At 40.2% G+C, this 22,864-nt stretch overlaps 1 long non-coding RNA gene across 1 annotated transcript in view; it reads right to left on the bottom strand.

Moving 5' to 3' along the window:
- Window positions 1-4,686: 4,686 nt before the first annotated feature.
- The window catches only part of LOC308435102, a 29,989-nt gene continuing 11,811 nt past the window's right edge, over window positions 4,687-22,864 (bottom strand). The window contains exons 3-4 of the long non-coding RNA XR_013975496.1: window positions 6,187-6,228; window positions 4,687-4,883 (exon numbers count right to left, since the gene is read on the bottom strand). This is a non-coding gene — a long non-coding RNA (uncharacterized lncRNA). The remainder of the gene's footprint in view (window positions 4,884-6,186; window positions 6,229-22,864) is intronic.

Genomic DNA, 22,864 nt, shown 5'->3' with positions numbered 1-22,864 from the left:
GTCTGCTGCCTTGTATGCTCCCTGTCATAATGCTCATGGTCTCTAACTCTCTGGATCTGTGAGCCCTCAAATTAAGTGCTTCTTTTAAAAGTTATCTTGGCCATGCTGTCTCTTCATGGCAGTAGAAAAGTCACTAAGACTAAGACAGAGTCCATATGTAAAATAGCATAATAATGCTTTCTGTCTCTGTTGACACAAATGATACTGTATGTCAAACGCGTGCTCAGTAAGTAGTAGTTTTTAGTTTTCTAAGACTGCCATTTACAAAGTTTTCAGTTCAAAAGCAGAGTAGAGCCTGATGATGTTGAGACTACATTGCCAACAGTTAGCCTGATGCCATCATTTATAGTGTGTATTTCCTGTGCTTTCACCCATCAATTCCATGGCAGATATAGTAATACTTTTATATTGGCCTTTTCATGGTGCTTCCATGACAACTTACTACAAATTTAGATGGGTGACCAACATATATGTATTTTCTTACCAATCTGTGAGTCAGAAACACAATAGAGATCTCAGCAGGCTAAAGCTATGGTGTTCCTGGGCTGTTTACTTTGCTAGAGTTATAAGGGAGAATGTTTGTTGCTCATGGAAGGAAATGGTGGTATTTTGTAGCTAGCAGTTCTAGGACTGAGCTTCTCATTTCCTTGCTGTGACCAACTGGGTCATTGTGGTTCCTAGGCTGTTACAGTCCTTGAGTCTTGGACTCTCCTTTCCTTAAAGCCAATATCATTAAGGTGGTTCCCCATTGTGTTCAGATATCTCCTGCCTGATTTGTATTTTAACTTTTCTTGTTGCTATGACTAGATATCTGACAGACCAACTTCAGGAGGGTAGATTCCTTCTGTAAACGGATTCAGAGGGTTCAAGTCCATCATGGTAAGGAAAAGAGGAAGGAATAATGTAGTTCCCATTGTGGTGATCCAGGAAACAGAGCAAAGATGAATGCCAGCATTTTCTATTTTATTGCTTTTTTTTTTTTCTTTCAGTTGCCTCCTCTATCTGGGGATTCATCTTCTCCTTTCAGATAATCCTTGTTAGAACAGTCTTTACAGACACATCCAGAGGAATGCATAGGTGACTGGAAATCCAGCCATGTTACCAATGAAGGTTGATTTTGATCAGGAAGAGGCCCCTCTTTTGGGAGTCTACACAAATAAAAATTAGGACTAGTTAAATAATCCATAACAATCTCCCCATTGAAATCTGCAAATTACATACTATATCTGAAGATTTCTTTTATCAAGTAACATAACCCATTCTCAAGCTCCAAAAAGATAGACACAAGTCACATGAGATTGACATGGAGAATGTTCACCATTTATCAGTAACCACTTTCCCCATTTTATATATGTAATCAATAAAAACCAAAAAAATAAGGAATTATGATGAACATTAACTAAACAGCAGAGAATGAGCTTAAGTCTCTAAATCATTTTATTTTAATCCCAAGTCAGCATTCTTCTAGTGAACTTTGTTTTATCCCTCCCCTCCAAAAAAAAATCCAGAATTATTCTGTTGCTTATTTGCCCCTAGTCCCTACCTGCATTTAAACCCATGCCTCCAAATTCAGTACCAGGTATGGCATATGTCCCATGAAGTGGTTTGATCAGTGATGTCATACAAACCTCTAAAACCATATGGGCTACTATCATTGCTCTTGCTTGCCTACCAGAACTAGATGGTAAAAGCCTATTGCTGATACAACATACTCATCACAGGATATGGAAAAATCAAGTCACTACTGACCAGGAAGCTTTCTCTCTGCTAGCTATCTTTCATAGAACTGGATTTTGTAAGAGGGCTGCTGGTGGGCAGAGAAGTCATCAACCAGCTTACCCAGCTGTAAGCTCCAACAATGACTCACATAGCAAAATATGTTCATGGAAGAGAGATCAAGTGGGATGAGCCAACTGCTTGGATGTAAGGCCTGCTGCACAGACAGACAAACATACCTGGCCCTATAAATCTAACTAAAAACCCATAGCTGAAAAGCTCATAGGCACCAGGAATGAACCTACTACTATTATATTGCTAAATCTCCACAGTATCAAATTGCCTTCTGAATCAGTAGTATATGTCTACCCATAAATTAGTATAGCTCTCAGAGCTTATCAGAGAAGTTTCCTTGTGCAGTAGAAGGTGGTTTACACAGAAACTCACAATTGATGCAAGTGCAAAGGACAAGTAATTGAGGAGGACTCAACCACACAGGGGACATCTGTATCATATCCTTTCCCAAGGCACAGTAACCATCTTGAAAGAATAGGATGGAATGTTGTAAAGGACAAAGATCTGGGAGGGCTAAGGAAACTCCCCGAAGCTATGGTTCCCTCCCACAAACCTGGTTAGCATTTTGTGAACTTTACACATGCCAGGGTCATCTGGGAGAAAGAACTTCAATAAAGGAGAAGTGCCTCCCCCAGACTGGCAAGTGTGTGGGACACATCTTGATTGTGATTGATTTGGGAGCTCAGCTTACTGGAGGCAGTATCACCTAGGGCAGGTAGTCCTTGGTCATATAAGAAAGTAAGTTGAGCAAGCCAATAACCCGTGTTTGTCTAGAGTTCTGTTTTCGTTCATGCCTCCAGATTTCTGCCTTGAGTTTCTAGCTTCCCTCAGTGACGGACTCTGAGTTGAGAAATACAAGAAACAATCTCTTTCCTCCTCAAGTTTGGTCATAAGCAATAGGAGGCAAACTAGAGAATGTAGATTTATAAAAAAAAAATATATAAAAGAGGGGAAAGGGTGATACTTTTAAGGAATAAATACAATTCTTCATTGCTTTCATTACAGAAGATAAAGTTTAGCTGCACTTGAACTAATTTTGTTCTAATTTCTCCTAAAGCATAGTATCATAAATGTTACCTTTTCCTGAAAGTAGACATCTTTTTGGCTCAATTTGTTTAAAGGAAAATACCTATTTCCTAAACTGGGTGTGGAAGCACATGCCTTGAGTCCTCAGCACTCAGAAGACTGAGCCAGGAAGGTCAAAGTTCAAGGGGAGTTTGAGAGTAGCTAAATGGCATATCTAGGATCTGTCAAGAAGTCCGGGGAATCAAATCGCTGACAATAGAGGGGTGCAGGTTTGTTATATTAAACTTGTTATCTCCCCAAATAATTTTCCACTGAAGATACATTAACAATCTGATCTGGATATGAATACTATTCATTTGAGACAAGATTGATCACGTGCTACTGTCTAGAAGATACAACATTTCTAAACTTGATCTTGTCGGTAGGATTTAAAAACACAATTTAAATTTATCTTAACATAAGAGACATCCAGTAGATGTCTACTGGTAATTATTAAGTTGGAACTGTCTCTTGGCAATTCAGAGAAGTATGTTATTAAAAGGCACATTGTGAATCCCTGTTTATACTCTGAAAATAGTCTTGCTCCTGAAATACGTGAGACTCCTGGTTAAAAGCAAAAAGTGCTTTTTATTAAATGAAGGACAGGCAGTAACTATAAGGTGGTCATACACAGAGATCTTAGGGCATGCCCACTGCCTCGCCATGACCAGTTGCTTACAAGTCCAGCATTTAAGTGATTTTACTGACTAGGAATGATGGTACATGCCTTTAATCTTGGCATTGAAATGGCAGAAGCAGGCTAATCTCTATGACTTCAAGGCTAGTCTACACAGTGTCCCTGATCAGCTTGGGATACCCAGTGAGATCCTGGTTTTTGTTGTTTGTTGGTTTGTTTTTCTGAGACAATGTCTTACTATGTAGATCTGTCTGTTCTGGAACTCACTATGTCTATCTGACTGGCCTCATTTGTACTCACCGAGATCTGCCTGCCTCTGCTTCCTAAATGCTAGGATTAAAGGTGTGGTGGACCACCATGTCCCATAAGACCATTTTAAAATATAATAATAATTTTAAGAGTTGTTTTTTTATTGAGTTCCAAGTCTTAATATACTTTATCTTGCTGTAGCAGTATGTCATGAACTTTATAGAGAAAAATAAAGTATTGTCTACAGTTCTGGAGCCTTTAGAGTCTAAAGAATAGATGAAAGAAAACAGAACACAAAGAGCAAGATGAGTGTATGCTGAGGTGGAGGGGTGGCACATAACTTCAATCCTACCACTCACAGGGTAAGGCATTCAGATCTCTAGTTCAAGGTCAGCCTAGTTTACACAGCATGCATTAGGCCAGGCAAGGCTACAGAGTGGAACGGAAGGACTGGAGGGAGGAAGGGAGGAAGGGAGGGAGGCAGGGAGGGAGGGAGGGAGGGAGGGAGGGAGGGAGGGAGGAAGGGAGGGAGGGAGGGAGGGAGGGAGGGAGGGAGGGAGGAAGAAAGGGAGGGAGGGAGGAAAAAGGGGAAGGACAAAAGGGAAGGGGAAGGGAAGCAGAGGGGAGGGAAAGTAGGGTAGACCTCACTTTTATGGCAACCCACACTCATAGAAGCCAACACAGAATCACAAATTTATCACGCACTTCTTGAGAGAAGAGCCCTTATGAGCTAATTAATTGTTCTAAGGATTAAGTTTTTATCATACAGTCTATTTTTAAATAAATCACTCAATTCTGTATTGCAAAAGTAAACCCCTCACCAAGACTTGGTTTTAAAACTCAAATACTAGAGTTTTGAACAAACAGAGACATTTAAACCTGTTTAAGACATTAAAACTGTTCATTAAAAACTGAAAATGAAAGTTAAAGAAAAAATAGCCTGACATCAGTATCTAGTCTGAACAAAGTGGAAAAACTTAAAGAGAAAGAGAAGTCTCTCCGCCCTCTTGGCTTGTGATGCTGAAGACAATCCACCCTAATGCTTGGTTGACTCTGGATTGAATAAACATTGTTTTAAATCCTCATTCTTGTACTTATCAGCTAGCCACTTTAGGCACGTCACTTGCTGTTCAGTTTCCTCCTAAAATGAGAAAGGAAACATTATCCACATGCTAGAATTGTGAGATTTAATTGTAATATAAAAAGCACATAGTATCTGACACACTGGCAACACTTGGCTTCTCCTTATTGTTATTATTATTATTGAGAACAGTGGCCATCGATGTAGAAAGTAAAAAGAAAAACTAAGTTATAGGGAAAAAAAATCATTAGGGGATTGTTAATGGCTCCAGTCTTTCTTATGATCACCCAAGCTGTGTTGTTTTAAAAGGGGATATAACATAAAAACATGTGATCTAAACCTCTCTCCAATGTGTGTATGTCCTATAGTCCACTAAGGGCAGAGTCTAATTAGAGCCAAGCTCTGGAGCCTTCAGATTTAAAAATATTGTCCATTCAAGCTACCTGCTCTGGTACTTATGCTCCTTGACTGAGCTGTCCAGTAACCAGAGGTCATAGCTGCTGAGTACCACTGAGGAATCGATGTTTATTTCTACTTAGAAAATGTATTTTATTAAGTTGGTTGCTTTACATTTGACTCTAATGGAGTCTGAATAGTTTCCTGTGGCTTGTAATCATGACCTTAAACAGCAAGTTACATCCAAGATTGACAGTGTCTAGGATGCCAAGGGACCTAAGATGTATACATACTACATATCACTGGAGACAGTGAGAACTGAGGATGTGTGTAGAGATTCTCCAAAGATAGATTAGAACAGCAGCACAATCATTTTAGTGTTAGAGGGCCTGGCTTCTCCCTCTGTGGAGCTATTTATAAAGCATACTTCCACTGTTCTGTAGTTTATTTAACTCTGAGAGATAAATGAAGCAAATATTCTAGGCAGGATGAAAACAGGCGAGAGAGACTGAAGACCAACTACTAACTTCATCATCACCTGTCTTCTTCTGCAGTACTGATAACAGAGGGAGTGGTCTGGATGTTCTAGAAGTCCGTTTGCCTCTGTATTGTGAGCTATGGCTGTATTCTAGTCATGCTTACAGCTCCATTTCTCCCCCCTCCTCCTAGATCTAATCAAATCCTCATAGTCTTTGATGTGTGAGAAATAAGCCCAAGACTAAGCATTAGTTCATTTTTATTCCATCTTAAGTTGAGTTTCCCGGTAAGTGACGCTCGAGTATGTGTTTGCATGCAGGGAAAATTGCAAAAGCAGACATTTTTTGATGCCGTGTTCACTTCAAAATGATACATATGAGAAAGAGAGAGAGAGGTTAAATTTGTCAAACAAAGACATAGATTTACCTTTAGCTAAACACTCAAATTTTTGTTCACCCACCCACCCAAAGGAATTTATATTTATAAAAACCTTGTTGTCCTGGAAATGTTCTGGAAGCTATCCTCTTTCTGCCTGTATGTGATAAAAACACAAATGTTAAATAACCTCCGGATTTTTTACATAATACAATCAGTATTCAGCTTTAAACTAAAGTACATTTTTTAAATTAAAAGTTAAATAGTTCAATGATAAAATAAAGCTTAAAATGATTTAATATAAACAAGTAATAATAAATGTTAGCTTTTATTGCCTTGTGTCCTACATAACAAAAATTTTCTAGAACCAAGAGATGACTGGTTGTTCAGCTGATAACATAAACATACAGTTTCAGAAATAAGTGGGAAGTCTTAGACACTATTTCTCCCAGTTACCTATTTTATTTTACAAAGAGGATGAAACCGAGAAATACAGTTCACTATCTAGGATCATGCAAGACTGTCAGGAAAAGTTGCTATTCAATGCTATTTCTATAATCACATTTCTTTCTTTCCCAAATGAATCACAGTGCTCCAGGGTAACAATTACAGCAACCATGCCCTTTGTATCAGGAAGCTGCACCCACACAAATCAGGCCAATATTATCAGGGTGGAGACAGCCAAATGCCTCTGTGCTTGGAACCTTCTTTCAAGGAAGACTAGATATCCAGAACAATTCCATCTCTCAGCATAAAAGTGCCTAGTAGCATTCATTCATTATTAATTCACTTATCATACTTGCTGGTGTCAAAATCTGCAAAGGAAAACTGACCTATGCTTGCAGGTTATTGTCTACAAAGTCTCTTAAATAGGTAGACCATAACAATAAGCCATACGACCATAAGGTACCCCAAAGTCCCAGAAAGCAATAACACTTAGAATCAGGAATGTTTTACTGGATGAAAAAAAAAAAGGAATCAAAATGATAATACCAATCTTAGGAGATATGGTTACACTTTTTAGAAATCAAAAAGAAAATCATCCCATACATATGATGGATCATGTGATATCCCATACTTGGCATACTAATATTTATGCTGCTTCATGTGTTAAATATAGTTGAACATTAGTTAGACTAAACATTAGTTAGTTTTTATCCTGCCTGAAGTCGAGTTTACTGACAAGAGATCTTAAGTATATATTGGTATGCAGGGAAATTGACAAGATGCCATATTCACTGGGAACTGACAAGTATGGGGGGGGGTGGAGAGGCAGGAATGGGGAGGCAATCTTGTTAAGTAAAGATAAAGATCTACATGTTAATATAAATGTTTTGGTAGATCTCACAGATGGTTGACCTGTTATATTCATCAGAATAAGATTACACCTTTTAACTGCCACATGGGCCAGTTACAAACTCTTGGCTTCATAGAAGGAAGAGGTGCAAATTTAGATGAAGGAGATCCCCAGAATTGGCACACGGGCGCACACAGCATCCAACGCTCACAACAGTTGAAACACCTTGATCAGGGTGGAGCGTCACTGTACTGGTTTTGCTGTTTGGATCAACTTGCTTTATATATGTAATGTTCACTTCCCAGACAGGAATAAGGCACTCCAGATTCAGGATGTTTTATATTTATTCCTAAAATAATCTTGTAAGTCAGAGGGCTTACTTCTGACATCTTGGTTATCCTCAGAGCCATAAACAATACGCACTGTCTCCTTGACCTGCCCATTTAGATTTTCCTCATTAACAGACAATGCTTCTGCTGTCCTACATAGCAATCTGTTGAGTTGACAGTTGATTCACACCTTTGCCTCTGAGAGACCTGAGCTCCCAGGACAAAGCTCTTTTCAAACATTGAGACGCGAGTGTCAATTTGCCATTGAAAATGAGCACCATTCCCTAATGTGAAATATCCTGCTTCTAGAACTCAAAGAAGCCCCCCACCCACCCACCCCCACCAAGACGTGTTTTCTCCTTGGGGGTAGGCAACACAATATGTTCAATTTTCTTTGAATTTGGGAGAATATATTCTTGCATCTCCTCAATGACTGAGCCCTCAAAAACTTCACTCAGAAGTCCTCTAAACTTGCACTGGGCCTTCCCCTACCCAGATCATCGCAAGGAGTTTCTCTGATGTCAGAAATGTTCTGCCTCTGTTCTTTCCAATAGAATACCATGAACTACTCATGGTTATTGTGCAACTGAAATGTGCTAGATCTGACTGAACTTTAAAAAGGTTTCCAATCTTAAGGAATTTTGATTTAAATCGTCATTTTAATTGAGGCGACAGGCTACAAGATTGAATATTGTAATTCTAGAGCTTGTCTGTCTTATAAAGATTCTTAATATAATGCCATCACTCTGATTAACAGGGTGTCAGCCATGTTTTTCTGATGTGTATTGAGCAGAATACCCACACAGTTCAGTTCTCATCAGACTATATCATAACTGATCACTAAATAATTGATTTTGCATTTATACAAACTCTAAGAATGTACTGCCACCTCAAACAAAGAAGCAGCATTGTTGGATTGGTTTGGTTTGGTTTGGTTTGATTTGGTTTGATAACAAGATCCTACTCTATAGCTGGATTTGAATTAATAATCTGCTTGGGTCTCATCACTGCTGAAATTACAGGTGTATGCCATCATTCCATGTGACAAAGGATGTTTAATCCTCCTTTTGGTAGGGATAAAAGTGACCCAATCAAGTCAATGGCTATATCCCACAAATTTGAGTTTGGGTTAATGAATTCTAACAAAGAATGACACCCCCCCCCCATATACCACCCATAACTGAAGCTACAACTTGGCTGACTTGGCCAGGTTGAAACCAGTTTGTGTGAGTGTGTTCCTATGTGTTTGTATTATTTTATTTGGGGGAATAAGATAAAAATAGGTACAAATGAGATAGAATTCAATTTTAAATCCCTAGCATATAATTTTTTAAATTCACCTAGCACTGTGTATCAGAATCTTCAACTTGGATATTCCCTTTGCAATGGTCTCATCTACAAACAAAAGGCACTGAGTTCTAATTTAGTGAGTGCTAATTATGGCCTTTCGAATTATATTTGAAGGACAGATAAATAGCCAACAGTCATGTGTAGAGCCAGAAAACTCATGGTAAATAAGAAGTGAAAGGGCACATAGCCTCTGACTTAGTATAGTCAATATAATATTTCTGTACAACTTTACAATGGTTCAGAAGTAGTAGATGCTCAGTAAAACTATACTACAGTTTTAAATTTTTAATCATATCCCAGGCCAGCAACAGCCTACCAATAAACTCTTGTGTTGCCAGCATCAAGCAGTAGGCTAGAGGTCTCAGTCACCCATGCAAGCACAGAGATAAAGATGGGTTTGTGTTAACCTGGACATAATGTTCATCAGGTAGTAAAATGATATTCATTTGAATTATAATATTTTAATTTAAGATGAATTCATTCTATGTAACTCCATTGAAAGTCAAGGAAACTCCCTATTAATAGCTGAACCAATAACAGGTTGTTGATATATTAAGGACAACTACCCATAACGAGGTTGTCACAGACAGCTGGCCAATGAATAACCCACTTCCACTTAGAACTGTCTTCTGCAGATCACTGGTGGCCTAACTACCATATTCCACGTCCCCAAGAAGTGAATTCAAATGCCGATTGCTCGCAGTAACCTTTTAGGGAAGTAACCAGACAAATACCTGCCTGCGAAGGGCTAAGAAAGCGAAGCTGGTCAGATGTCAAAATCCAACCATGAAGCAATGGAAACAAAAGCCTCCATGGATTCCTAGAGAACACTGGAGCTGGCACAGCCCCTAAGGAACTCTGTATTTAGGCCAGAAGTTTGGTTCTTTGAGTTTTCCTCAGTACTAACAGCCATTGGTCTCTGAACACAAGCTGTCTTTGGGGAGGAAACACCGACTTACACAAGGAGACAGCCTTTGGCAAAGGACAATGCCCAGAGAAAGAGGGTGATTCCTGGAAAGGAAATCAGCTGCTTGCCTCAGGAACCAACAATCCCAGCTGTTGACAGCTGGAATGAGCTTCTCACACAGAAAAGTTAGCAGTGGGTGCACGGAAGGCCTGTAAGCAACGGGAGCCCAACAACCACCAGAGGTTCCCTGAACACCCCATCCTGCCTCCCTAAGCCTTCTATTGCTCATCTGGATGCAAGGGCAGAGAGCTGAATTCCCATTGATTGCTTTTTACTTGTTATTCTAATTTCCTCTTCTATAAATTTATAATTTTTCAGATGATATTTTTCAATATAAGAAAGAGGGGGTTCATAGAGATACTTTTTTTTTTCTGATTTACACACGCTTCACTTAGCCTCAAAGTCAGTATTTAATTTTTGTTGTTGTTGCTGTTGTAAAAGACACTTTATTCAGAGGTGTGGGGAAAGAATGGAGAAGTCCACGCTGTCTGCTGTCTTCCACAGGGCCGGTCTTAGCGGTCTCCTCATCACTAAGAGACAGAATCTTATTTTTATGACCTAAGGATGTCTTTATCACTTTGCATATTCACAAGGTATCTTAAATCTTACTTTCCAAAATCGATTTGCCAAGTATGCCATGGAAGCCATTGGTTTATTTGTTATCAGAGGTCATATCTATCCAGCTTTCAAATACATACTGTGTACATATTTGTATATGCACAAACACGCATGTGTGTTTGTAGACAGACAGACAGACAGATAAATAAAGATAGATCAGCAGACAGATGTGTCAACTGTCTCGCTGATGAATCTAGAGAAAAATCCTCAGAATCTAATCTTGTGAATGTCAATGAGACTGGACAGGCTTACTAACTGCTGTGATTAAACATAAGGACCCAAAGCAGCCTATGGAGGGAAGGATTTATTCTGCTTACAATTCCACATTGCTCTTCATCACCAGAGGGAGTCAGGACAGGAACTCAAGCACGGCAGAAACCTGGAGTCAGGAGCTGACACAGAGGTCATGGAGGGGTGCTACTTACTGGCTTGCTTTCCCCTGGCTTGCTCAGCCTGGTTTCTTACAGAACTCAGGTCCATGAGTGCAGGAATAAATAGCACTGTCCACAATGGGCTGGGCCCTCCCTATCAATCACCTATTAAGAATATGGTCTGCAGCTGTGTACCTTCTATGGAGGCATTGTCTCAATTGAGTCCGTCCTTTCTGATGACTCTTCCTTATGTCAAGTTGGCATAAAACTGGACAGAATAATTTTCATTCCCCAAGGAAAATATTTAGATCCCATTCTTAGACATTTCTATGTACCTCTTTAAAAAGTGACCAGCAAAATTCACAATTAGCAAGTTTTCTCCGATATCTAGCTAAGCCCTTCCTACTGCAATTTCACACCAATTCCATTTTCGTGCTTATGAATTGAGAGAAGCCACCAACCACTGTCTATTGAGAGTCATTATTTTTCATATGCTGAATGTTATTATGATGAATTTATGGCTAAGCAATCTCAGATACGATGATGTATCTTACTTAGTTATTGCCTATTTTTAAATTATTTAGTAATATTAATCGTATTAATACCTTCTCTATAAATAATCTTCCAAAGTAAAAAAGTTCATTTTGTCCAATAGCATTGGAAAGACAAATGTTTGAGGTATTGCTAATTCAGTAGTCAATACTTGGAAATATAACTGTTTCCTCTCAGTGGGCCAGTGAACAGATGAGAATTTCTTGATGTGATCCCTCATTTGTGACAGTGTTCAATGTAACATGTTTCCAGGTGTTTACAAAATTAGAAGAAGAAAATAAATAGGGCTGTCAAACACGACTTTTATTTTATGTAGAGTTAAAAAGAATTGCCCACACAAAGACAAAACAAAGGTCAAAATTCACATTTTGAGGAACATCTAAAGGAAATAGTTATCAGAACTCATTTTTACCCGACATGTAGAAGATAAAAATCCTCTGTGGGGGTTTCTAAGGTCTTTATAAGTTACAGGTACATGGGAAGTGAGTATATAGCATACTCTGTCACGTGTCAGGACACAGCTTCCAGCCCTGAACTTCTACCTACCTAACTTTGACTTCTCATTCTCCAAGTTGCCTCCCACAAAAGGCTGTAAATCTGAGAAACCTCTGTATGCTGTGCTTGCGGTACCTCTGCGGGACAATGAAAGGTACCTTTGCTTTTTTTATTTCATATTATTCTCAAGCACCTGCTAACTCTGACTGTTGTCCGTGGGCCGGTGTGTCTGGGGCTGCTTCGAACTGCAAGTGTCCTCACACTAAGCAGCTGTGCAATGCCCGCTACACAAAAACGCCTTCCCTTCTGCCACACAGCCAGTCAAGCGTGAAAAGAAAGTTCTACACTTGGGTGATGGGGCCTTATATGTGTCAGTGTATCTTTGTTACAGCAAAATCTGAATGTGAGTTATATTGTGTCAGAGAAATTAAACATTATGCCCAAGCCATGTAGGAGGGAGCGGGGGAAGTGAGACTTGAACGTGTGTCCAGGATTTCCCATTAGGCCCTGCAGATCTTCTCTCGAGTTTTGGCAGGACATCCTAATGGTTTGTAATAGGATCTGTGGAACTTAACTGGCTTTAGACTTCTAGTTCCATGATAGTGGAACACAGTTAATACAAATATATAACCTAATATTGATATAAAGATAAGAAAGTGTAATAGAGGAATAATTAGGATATAGAAATATAATTTGGAAATATTATATTTATGTAGTGTAGAAGGCGATATCAAATTAGCAGTAAAGGCGCATGCTGAAAATATAACAGTGTAAAAGCAACGCACTAGTCCAGCTGTCCTGTTTTAGAGTCTAACAACCTTCAACTGGCCGTCCATTGGAGCACCCAGGGAAATGAGGATGACAGGATACCCTGCTCCTCTGTTGGATGTGGAGGAGCACTATAGGGTCAGGGATGGGGTATAAGGGAGTCCTAAAGCCCAGGAAAGGCTGGAATCAAAAGAAGGCAGCTCAGTGTTTCTGCATTAAAATATTGCTCAACAACTGTCCTGAATGTATTTGATGCCATGTTCTTGTCTTGCCGTTCGTTGACTTGATCATTGCTTCAGCTCACCTTAGTTTAGAACCGACTGTCTTTCTGCTGGCCCCTAGCCCTTCCAGAATGCTTGTTTGGTGAGAAAAAAAATGTCTTTTAACTTGGGAACAATAGTAGAATCTTGAAAGGTAAGTAAACACACTCAATTTTGCCAGAATGCGTGCATGCTGGAGCAGCTCTATGTATACAGGAAGGTAGGTATGTATGTGGAGGCCAAAGGTCAGGCCCAAGTATTACTCTTCAGGAGCCATCCTTCTTGCCTTAGAACTGAAATCGGATTTTCTCACTGGCCTGAAACTCAAAGAGTGGACTAAGGTGTGTGGCCAGCAAGTCCCTGGGGATCCTCCTGTCCCTAAAGATTACAAGCCCCCACCACCACACCAAGTTGTTTCTTTGTTGTTTAGATTCTTTAAAATGTAGACTCTGGGGTCAAGTTCAGGTCCTCATCTATGAACAGCAAGAGTTTTACCTACATAGCCATCTCTTCTGCTTTTATTTTTTAAATTTAAAGTTAAATATGGTAAGCATGAAAAAAAATTATGTGGCATTAATATGGGACCTCTCTAAATCTAGGGCTTACATTTTTCACTATTTTCCTCAGGATCTGGTGCCTAATAAAGTTCACAGCATGTCTGACAGCATTTTAAATATACATTATTATTTTTTGTGATTTGAATTGCAACTTCTTTATTTAGCATTCAAACTCTTCACTGCTTCCTGACTCAAAGGATGATATTCTGCCCAAATAGCAGACTTGGTGATAGTTTTCAACTGTGTTCCATGTCTCTTACTGAAACTTTAAAGTCCTTGCTATCAAATCACTCGTCTAAAATTAAAGTCTCTGTGGTATGATCAAAGGCTGAGATGCCATCGGAAACTTCTAGTAGGATTTCCTCTGGCCCCTGTAGAGCCTGGATGCAAACACAGAATGAAGTTTATGAGTTCTCAATGATTCGTTGTGAAATAACTGTGTCAGGCAAAGAGGTGAGAGTCAGGGAAGACTGAATCATCAGAGTGGAGATGGATCTCCTTCCACCTTCCCTCCAACAGCTGGTACATGAGAAGCGAGAGGAGCCCAGGCTGCCAACCTCAATCCGAATAAGCAGCCTCGTTTTTTTAAGAGTACCAGGAACCTGAATGTCTACTCACAATACAAAGCAAGTGTACGGAAACCACACTGTTATGAATGCTTCTGTGAATGTTTAATAATATCTAATAGTCACTCTTTTCCATCTCTGCAACCAAAATAAACTCAGTAGGAGTCAGGACTATAATGGGATGTGTGTTGCTTGTGCATTAAAGATATCAACTAGTATTACTTTAATTCAAGTGTATGCAGTTGACAGACAGTAAGCCCTCCTCCTCACATGCCAACACCTCAGGAAATGCAAAAGCCTAGCTTTTTGTTTTGCTTTGCTTTGCTTTGCTTTGCTTTGCTTTGCTTTGCTTTGCTCTCCTTTGCTTTGAGATAGGTTCTTGCTGGGTGGCCTTGAACTCACAGTCTTCCTACCTTAGATTCCTAAATGCTGGGATTACAGGAATGTGCCAAGACATTGGGCTTCTGAGACGGTTTCCAGCAACACTGTTTGATTTGTCATCATTAATCCCTACTGCAGGGTAGTTGGGGACAGTATTATTGTCCTCATTTTTGCAGCTTAAGAACAAAAAAACACTTCAAACTACTTTGCCTAAGGTTAGACCTAGGAAATTATAGGGCTGGGCCCCAAGATCTCAGATTTTTGACTGTGACAAAATATACCCGAAATATAGTAGAGTCTTGAAATGAGACAGATAATAAATAACATGTGGTGGCCCAAAAGACGAGGAAAGGCTATATAACTCTCAGAATAAGAGACAAGAAAGGTCCTTGGACTCCTTTTCTTGGTGACAAAGAAAATCTTTCCCCAAACAGCTGAAACTTAAAATGCACAGAAGCAAGTGAGGAAAAGCCTGGACCCTGTTTCTGGCCATTGTAGATAAGATTAGCAGCAGCCATCTGCCTGGGGGTCATAAGCTACTGACCATCTTGGGGTGGGTGGGGAAACAATATCTCACCGCGCACAGTCGCAAATGCCAGAAGACAAAGCAGATGATAAAATGATAGAGATCTTTGTGTCAAGATATTTGGCTGTGTGGACGCAGGGAGCATTGGGGAACCACAGACAGTTGGAGTAAAGGTAAAAATCTAAAAGACTGTTTTGTGCATGGAGACCAGTATGTGTTAAATGCAAGAGATTTTGCTAGCTTTAAGGAAAAATGCCCGTACGTACTTGAAGAAATGAAAGGAAGGCAGCTGACAGTGGTTAGGAAGCTTATAGGAACAAGATCAGATGTTCTCTGAACAGGATTGTAGTTTGCAGACTCCTCTATGACTGGAGAGATGGTTCTCTGTGGTTAAGAGCACTGGCTGCTCTTCCAGAGGACCTGGGTTCAATTCCCAGCAACCACATGGCAGCTCATAAGTGTCTGCAAATCCAGTTCCAAGGAATCTAACACCCTCATATAGACATATATGTATATATGCAGGCAAAACATCAATATGCATAAAATAAAAATAAATGATGATTTATTTTACCAGAAAGAAAGAAACAAACAAAGAAACAAAGAAAGATCCTTTATGAACAGAAAGCAAGGAAGAAACTCACAAATACCAAGGACTATTTGGTATGAGAGGCCTTTGCATCTTTCGTCCTGTTGCTCTGGGGGACCCTTATTGTAATCATCAACAATAAAGCATCTGACATTGTAGGTGGAAGTAGGACTTTGATGAGGATAAGACTGTGTCTCCTGAGAAGGTAGCATTCTGCCAAAGGGAGGAGTTCTCATCTCTAAATGACATACACAAAAGAGGAACATTTCTGCCTACTGTACTCACAAGAGAGAAAATGAACACCCTGTCATGGGGCATACTGACAGTCCCAGTACTTGAGAGGCAAAGCCAGAAGATGTGAACATTTAAGGAAAGAAAGAAAGAAAGAAAGAAAGAAAGAAAGAAAAAAGAAAGGAAGAAAGAAGGAAAGGAAGAAAGGAAGAAAGAAGGAAAGGAAGGAAGGAAGGAAGGAAGAAAGAAAGAAAGAAAGAAAGAAAGAAAAAATAAAAGTAATAAAAATGAACACACTAGAAAAAGATACCACTATCCCCAGTGTTTAAACAGAAAAGTGGAAATTTGGAAAGTATTTAAGATAAAACAATAGATTGTTTAAAGATATGGACAAAAGGTTCTCCAGAGTCTCATAAACTTGTTTTTAGTGTATTATGTGTCAACAGAACCCAAAAATTGTCTACAAGAACATGAAGAGAAACTTCCTGAGGTTAAAAATAAAAGATTAAAATGGGTGATACAATGCCTTAAATCTGTCGTTTTATACTGAGTTCTTCATATTATTTAGAAATTGAACACTTCTTTTATCGGAGAGTGTCAAATGTCTTGCTGTGTCTCTTCCTCAGAAGCACATTGTTCCTCGGCATTCACCTCAGTACAGGGCTGTCATTACGTCCCAGATTAGTCATCCAGTTCAAGACTGTCCATATAAACGAATGATTAACCTGTACAGCGCCACGGAAAACAGTGCGGCTCTTTCTAATGGGTGAATCACAACACAATAGAACCCTTCCCTCCAAGGAGGGAAGCACCTTAATGTACTTTCAAAGAGCTTAGTAAGCTCTGAAGAGCTCAGTCAGAAACCCTTTGACGAAGTCCTTCCATAGGCTGTTCTATTCCAGAGAGCCTCCACCTTGGAAGCAGATCCTTGTCTCTGGCAGAGCTTTGTATGACACACACTGAGTCAGGGCATGCAGCCTGGCCTGCTCGTCTAAGAGCTCCACAACTGGTTCTCAGGCATAGCCCTGCCTGAGAGCTCCGAATCAGGCTATGTAAAAGAAGTGCAGTGGGTTTTCCTTGAACGAAATCTGTGAGGATATTACCCCGCAAAACTGTTTAAAAGCCCTCTCTGATAAAAAGAAACTGCCTGCTAAAAAGAGTTGCACTAATTTAACTGCTCCCTGAAGTTGCTGTGGCTACACAACCCGTGCACCTCCAGGCTATTCCACTTCAGCAGTAGTGATAAATTCCAAGCATATTTCCAACGCAAGCTGACCTGACCTTTGAATCTAAATCTCTCCAACTCCCTCCTAAAGTTTAACTGTAAATGTTCACTTCGGTTCAACTTTCCGTTTGCCCTGTATTATTAGTCAGCAGGTGTGGTTTAAACATTTATAGGTAGAAAAGTTCAAATGTGATTCAAGTTTTGTTGTAATCAAATGCTAACTGGCTTGTTTATGCTGCTAAGTCTCTGACTCCTATCGACCTCGGAGAATAATCTTATTGTCAAAGAACCTTGAGGATTTTGGTCTTTAAAATTAACAACAGAACTTACATAGGTTCGTAAATATAGGTGAATAAATATACAGAATATCTATTGAGACAGCAGCTCATTGTGTATACGCTGGGGATATATAATCATACCCTAATTTACTCACATTCTAATAGAAAGCCTTTACTCATCTAGCTTATTGTATTGGTGTAAAGATACTGTCTTACTTGGAGTTACTATTGTTGTGATAAAACCCCATAACAAAAAGCAAACTGGGTAGGAGTTTATTTCACTCACAGTTTTATAAAACTGTTCATAAAAGGCAGTGAAGGTAGAATGTCATGCAGAACAGAAACCTGGAGGCAGGAGCTGATGCACAGGTCATGCTGGCTTTCTCCCAAAGCTTGCTCACATGGAGAGATGCTGCCTACTGGCTTGCTCCCAAAGCTTGCTCACATGGATGGATGTTGCCTACTGGCTTGCTCCCAAAGCTTGCTCACCCTGCTTTCTCATAGAAACTGAGGACCACCAGCCCAGGTATAATAACATTCACAATGGGCTTGGCCCTCCCCCATAAATTAATAATTAAGAAAATGTCTTATAGGCCTGTCCACAGCCTGATCTCACAGAGACACGTTCTCGATTGAGGCTTCTTCTCTGCTGACTTTAGCTTGTATCAAGTTGACATAAAACTAGCCAGTACGGATATCACTGCACAAAGGAGCAAATCTCTGTACTAAGACTCCTCCCACTTGGTGTCAGGATAGAAGTGACTACAAAGTACCATAGGATCACAGAGGAAGACAGATCTTTACAGGAAGAGTCATGGGAGACCTTACACAGAAAATGACATCTGTATACAAATCTCAGGGAGGGGGAGGGATATAGCACATTCAAGAATGAGTGAGAACAACGTGGAATTCTTTGCCCATGTGATGGTCTGTTCAGCTCCACCCTTGCAAGCATTTTGGATAGTTTCAACAGTGCTGTAGTTATCATCCCAGTTTCCTGACTTCTAAGCTCGTTATTTCCAACAGTTTCCTCAATTACCCCAAGCTCTGGCTTCCACCCATGGCAATGTCTGTACAATGTCTCTTAGAAGCTGCAAAGTTAATGTTTTAGGCACTCTGAGCACAGGGCCCCACTCCATTTCTATTGCCATGTAGTTGTCTTAGAAACCTTCAGAACTCCATTAGTCTGGTTAGATCTCTAGTCAACTAACGTTCTCTACCACTTCTCCACTCTCTTCTGGTCTGCATCACTCATGTTATGGCATGCACCCCTAACCCCCACACCCTGTTCTTCCTCATTGGATCAAAGCCCTGATGAGGCTCAATCCTCTATCTACTACAGACCCAAGCACTAACAGTCTAATACAACGGAAGAACAGCATTGACTATATTGTCTAATTCTGCTGATCTCAAGGGCAGGGGTTGGGGGTGGAAATTACTTTCTCTATTCTTTTGCAATTGATGGTCTTTTGCTAGGACACTTTCCCCCCAGATCTTGACAGGGCAAGCTACTCTGATTTACTCAAACATTTGTTTATATGTCAACTTCTTAAAGAGGCATTCTCAGACCATTCTATCTGAGTGTCATCTACCCCAACCTAGCTCTTCTAGCTGTGTTCTTTTGCCCTGCTTTACATTTCCTCATAGTTCTAGGAAACATCTTTATCATCGCTGCTGAAACATATGAGGACAGCAAAGGCAACTGCCATGCTCATCACTACGTGTCTCTGTGTGTGCCACATAATGAGGGATGTGGTAAATTATGTTAACAACTAACTGGGTCAAGGAGTACTTTGATATTCAGTTGGACATTATTCTGGGTGTCTGAGAGGATCTTTCTAGATACTAACCTTTAAATCAGTAGTGTTGAAAAAGGATGGTTGCCTTTTCCAATGTGATCAGACGTCATCCGCTCTCCTGAAGTCTTGTAGACAAAAAGGCAGAATGAGGAAGAATTTATTCCCCCTGACTGATTCCAAACGGGGACATATCTTCTCTTGCCATTGGACTTAGGAATACACTAAAGCACTCTTGGCTCTCTTGGGTACCCAGTTTACTAACTTTAGATATTAGATCATGCAAACCTCCACAACTACATGATATAATCCTTTACAATAAATCTGGGAACATGTGTGGTAGATCATTGTACATAGAACATAGCTTGCTTTCAGATGACAACCTGAAATGCTAGTCAAGGCTAGCAATATGCCTTTACTTTCCTACTTCAGAGGTGTGTCAGTTCTTAACAGTACATGATAACTTACTGCAAAAGGTTATTTTCTTACTCAGGGACCATGATGAACCTTGGATGACTTGCAGCCTTCCAGCCAACTGGGAGCTGCTCCATCCAGCTCAAAAGCATTTTGATTGTTTCCTTGCTTCCACAAGCTATCACCATTGTCCATAATAAAGGGGGATAGCTACTCTAGATGTATTTCTAGGACTTCTGTATGTCCCACAAGAATCTGGAATCTTCTACTTCAGTGAAATTGTGGGGCATTGGCAGTATGAAATATATCAGTATGAAGAACCTCCCCCCCCGCTTGTTATTAAATTATTTTTTTCTTAAAAGATCTAATTCATTTTTAATTATGTTTATGTGTGTATCTTACATGTGTACAGGTACCTGCAGAAACTAAAAAAGGATGTCAGATACCTTGGAGCTGGAGTTACAGTTTTAAACACATGGATGTGATTGCTGGAAAGTGAATCCGGGTCCCCTGGATCTTAACCTCTGGATCGCCTCTCTAGCCCCCAGAATACTCATTTTCAGATTAAGAATGAATGGTTGTATCTGGTTCCTCTAACCCTAACACTCACCCTGGTACAATACCTTTTAAGTCTATTTTAAATTTGGAGGTAACATATTTCTCCTCTGGTGTGTTTTTCAACCCATATGCCAAAACAAACAAACATACAAAACCTTGTTAGTTCAATAAAGTCGAGAACAAGAGAAGGTTTTGCTATAGGTCCAGGCTGCTGACCACACTACTCTGCAGCCATGTCAATGTGACAATAACAGATAATGACCGTGCTCAGCGTTGATGAGTGAGCGGCTGTTTAAAGCCTTTGATAGGGCTTTGCAGATGAACCTTAGTGCAAGCTCAGGGTGTTGGAGCAAAGCTCTCTTATCTTTCTAGGGTAATGATCTCCTTCTGAGAAATAGTGCTAGGCTTCTTTATAACTACAGGCCACCATGTAAGCAAGTAGTCTAATCTACACATCAGTTACTGAGTGTTATCTCACTCACCAGCCATAAATCGGGTGTGAACAGCATTGAAAGCACAGGTAAGTAACATGCAGAAGTGTTTCAAATGTCCACAGTTCCCACAGCACTGCTCTTTTCCTTTCTGTATCTGCATTTATGGTCCGTTGGGGAGTTCACTCTAATCACTTGACAGGAAAAGATGCTGCTGACTACAGTTCTAGACAGTGTATTTCCTACAATCCTAAAGCTGTATGGAGATATCAGGGATGAGGCCTTGACACGCCTTTCAGGATTAAGAAAGCATTTTCCAGAAGGTTGTATATGGTCTGAGTCAGCATCTCACACATGGTGCTATCAGTTATACAGCCTTCAGCACTGGCGCTATAGGTAGAGAGGTGTGGCCATGGAGTGGCGCCATTAGATTTTCTCCCACACACCCTCGTCAACTATCATCAACATTGGTGCTTCCTGCTCCTACAGCCACATGCTTTGCTCTCCTAGAGGTTTATACTCAAAAAGAAATAAGACAAAAATCTGACATTAGAAGACCCAGCAACGATCCCACTGGACTGGAAGTGAAGACTGCCATCTGCCCACTTTGGACTCCCCATGCTTGTGAATCTATAGGCAAAAAAAGAAAGATGCTCCCATCAGGGGTGAATGATCCTGATATCAAGGTGAAATTAGGCTGTTTCTCCATAATAAAGAAAGGGACGGCCATATAATTTCAAGGCATCACATAGTATTGTGATGTTTTATAAGTTAGACCAAATTAAAAATAAAAACAAAAAACACAGCTTCAGCCAGGCAGAACCATGAAGGACCAAGAGTGACTAAGATATTATCTAACATGTGCTTCACGGGCCATGGATAGCTATTAATGTCGCCCAGTGCAAAATTATAAACTTAGTTAAAAGAATGAGGGTGTTGTTGTTGTTGCTGTTGTTGTTTTATGTGGAAAGCCACCATAGCATTCGCCATCACCAGATGGCGCTGACTTCTGTTGTGGCAGCCTGGCCCCTCCCTGTAAACAAACTGTGTGCGCATGTGCAAGAGTGTGTTCGAGACCAGTCCTTGCCCACCCCGGGGCGTGCCAGTGAGATCATGAGTAAGCGACCAATTAGACGTGGACACGCAGCTTTGGGGACTATATAAGGGACAGCTCCCGGGGCCTCGTGGTCTTCCTCTTCAAGATGCAATAAACGCTTTGCTGCAGAAGGATCCTGGTGTTCCCTGTGCGTTCTTGCTGGTGAGACGGTAGCGCGGGACAGTTTTACCATTTTTAAACATTTGATTGTGTGGCTCCCAAACATAAATTTTGTACATGAGGCTGACAATGCCATATTTTGATATCAAAAGGTGGGCACACCTGATGCTAGCTAGACCTTTCAAGAATGGGGGGTTAGGTCTCTCCACTAAGTAAAGAACCAGACCAACTCAAGTGCTTTCTGAAAGCAAAGGAAATTCATACTGATTAGTTAATCAGGTAGGTGTGAACAACAGCTATAACCTTGGAGCCAGCTATAGAAAGACAAGAGTTTGTATGAATATTTCCTCCTTGTTTGGCTTGGCCTGTGCTTGCATATGTGTTTATTCGAAATACATATGTACATGTAAGCATATGCTTGCATGTGTATTTACATACTTAACAAACAGCATTATTTTCTGTTCTTTGTTGTTCACTTATGTAATGTCATACATACTAACTTTACATCAAGTATTTCAGTGTTGTTATTTTTTGTGTTGTAGTGTTTAAAGGGTAGAAGACATCAAGAACAAAATTATATATTTCACCTCCAAAATTGTTGTTTCTATTCTAGGGAAAGGAGTAGAGGGTTTTTCCTTATACACAGCATAACTTCACAGTGTCAGTTGGAGTTCACACAACTGACTCCGTCTGGGAAACACATATGCTCTAAGGAGATTCACAGGGTGTCAGGTTGACATGGAATGTGGAATGGAGTTGCTATTCTTAATCTTACATGTCAACCTGACTGGGCCACAGAATGTTTGATTAAACATTATTCAGAGTGAGCCTGGGAGGGTCATTCTGTATCAGATCAACATTTCAAGTCAGTAGATAGACTGAAGAATATGGCCTCTTTCACTGCAGGTGGGCCCGGTACAAATCTAAACAGAATAAAGCAGGGTAAAGAAGAAGCCATTGTCCCTGCCTGCCATTGATCTGGAACTCATTGTCTTCTGCCTTTAAACGCTAACTCATAATG

Source organism: Micromys minutus (assembly GCF_963924665.1).
Source record: "Micromys minutus genome assembly, chromosome: 22".
NCBI classification, from domain to species: Eukaryota; Metazoa; Chordata; class Mammalia; order Rodentia; family Muridae; genus Micromys; species Micromys minutus.
Note: the sequence above shows the minus strand (reverse complement) of the source record. Positions and strands in the feature narration are given on the sequence as shown.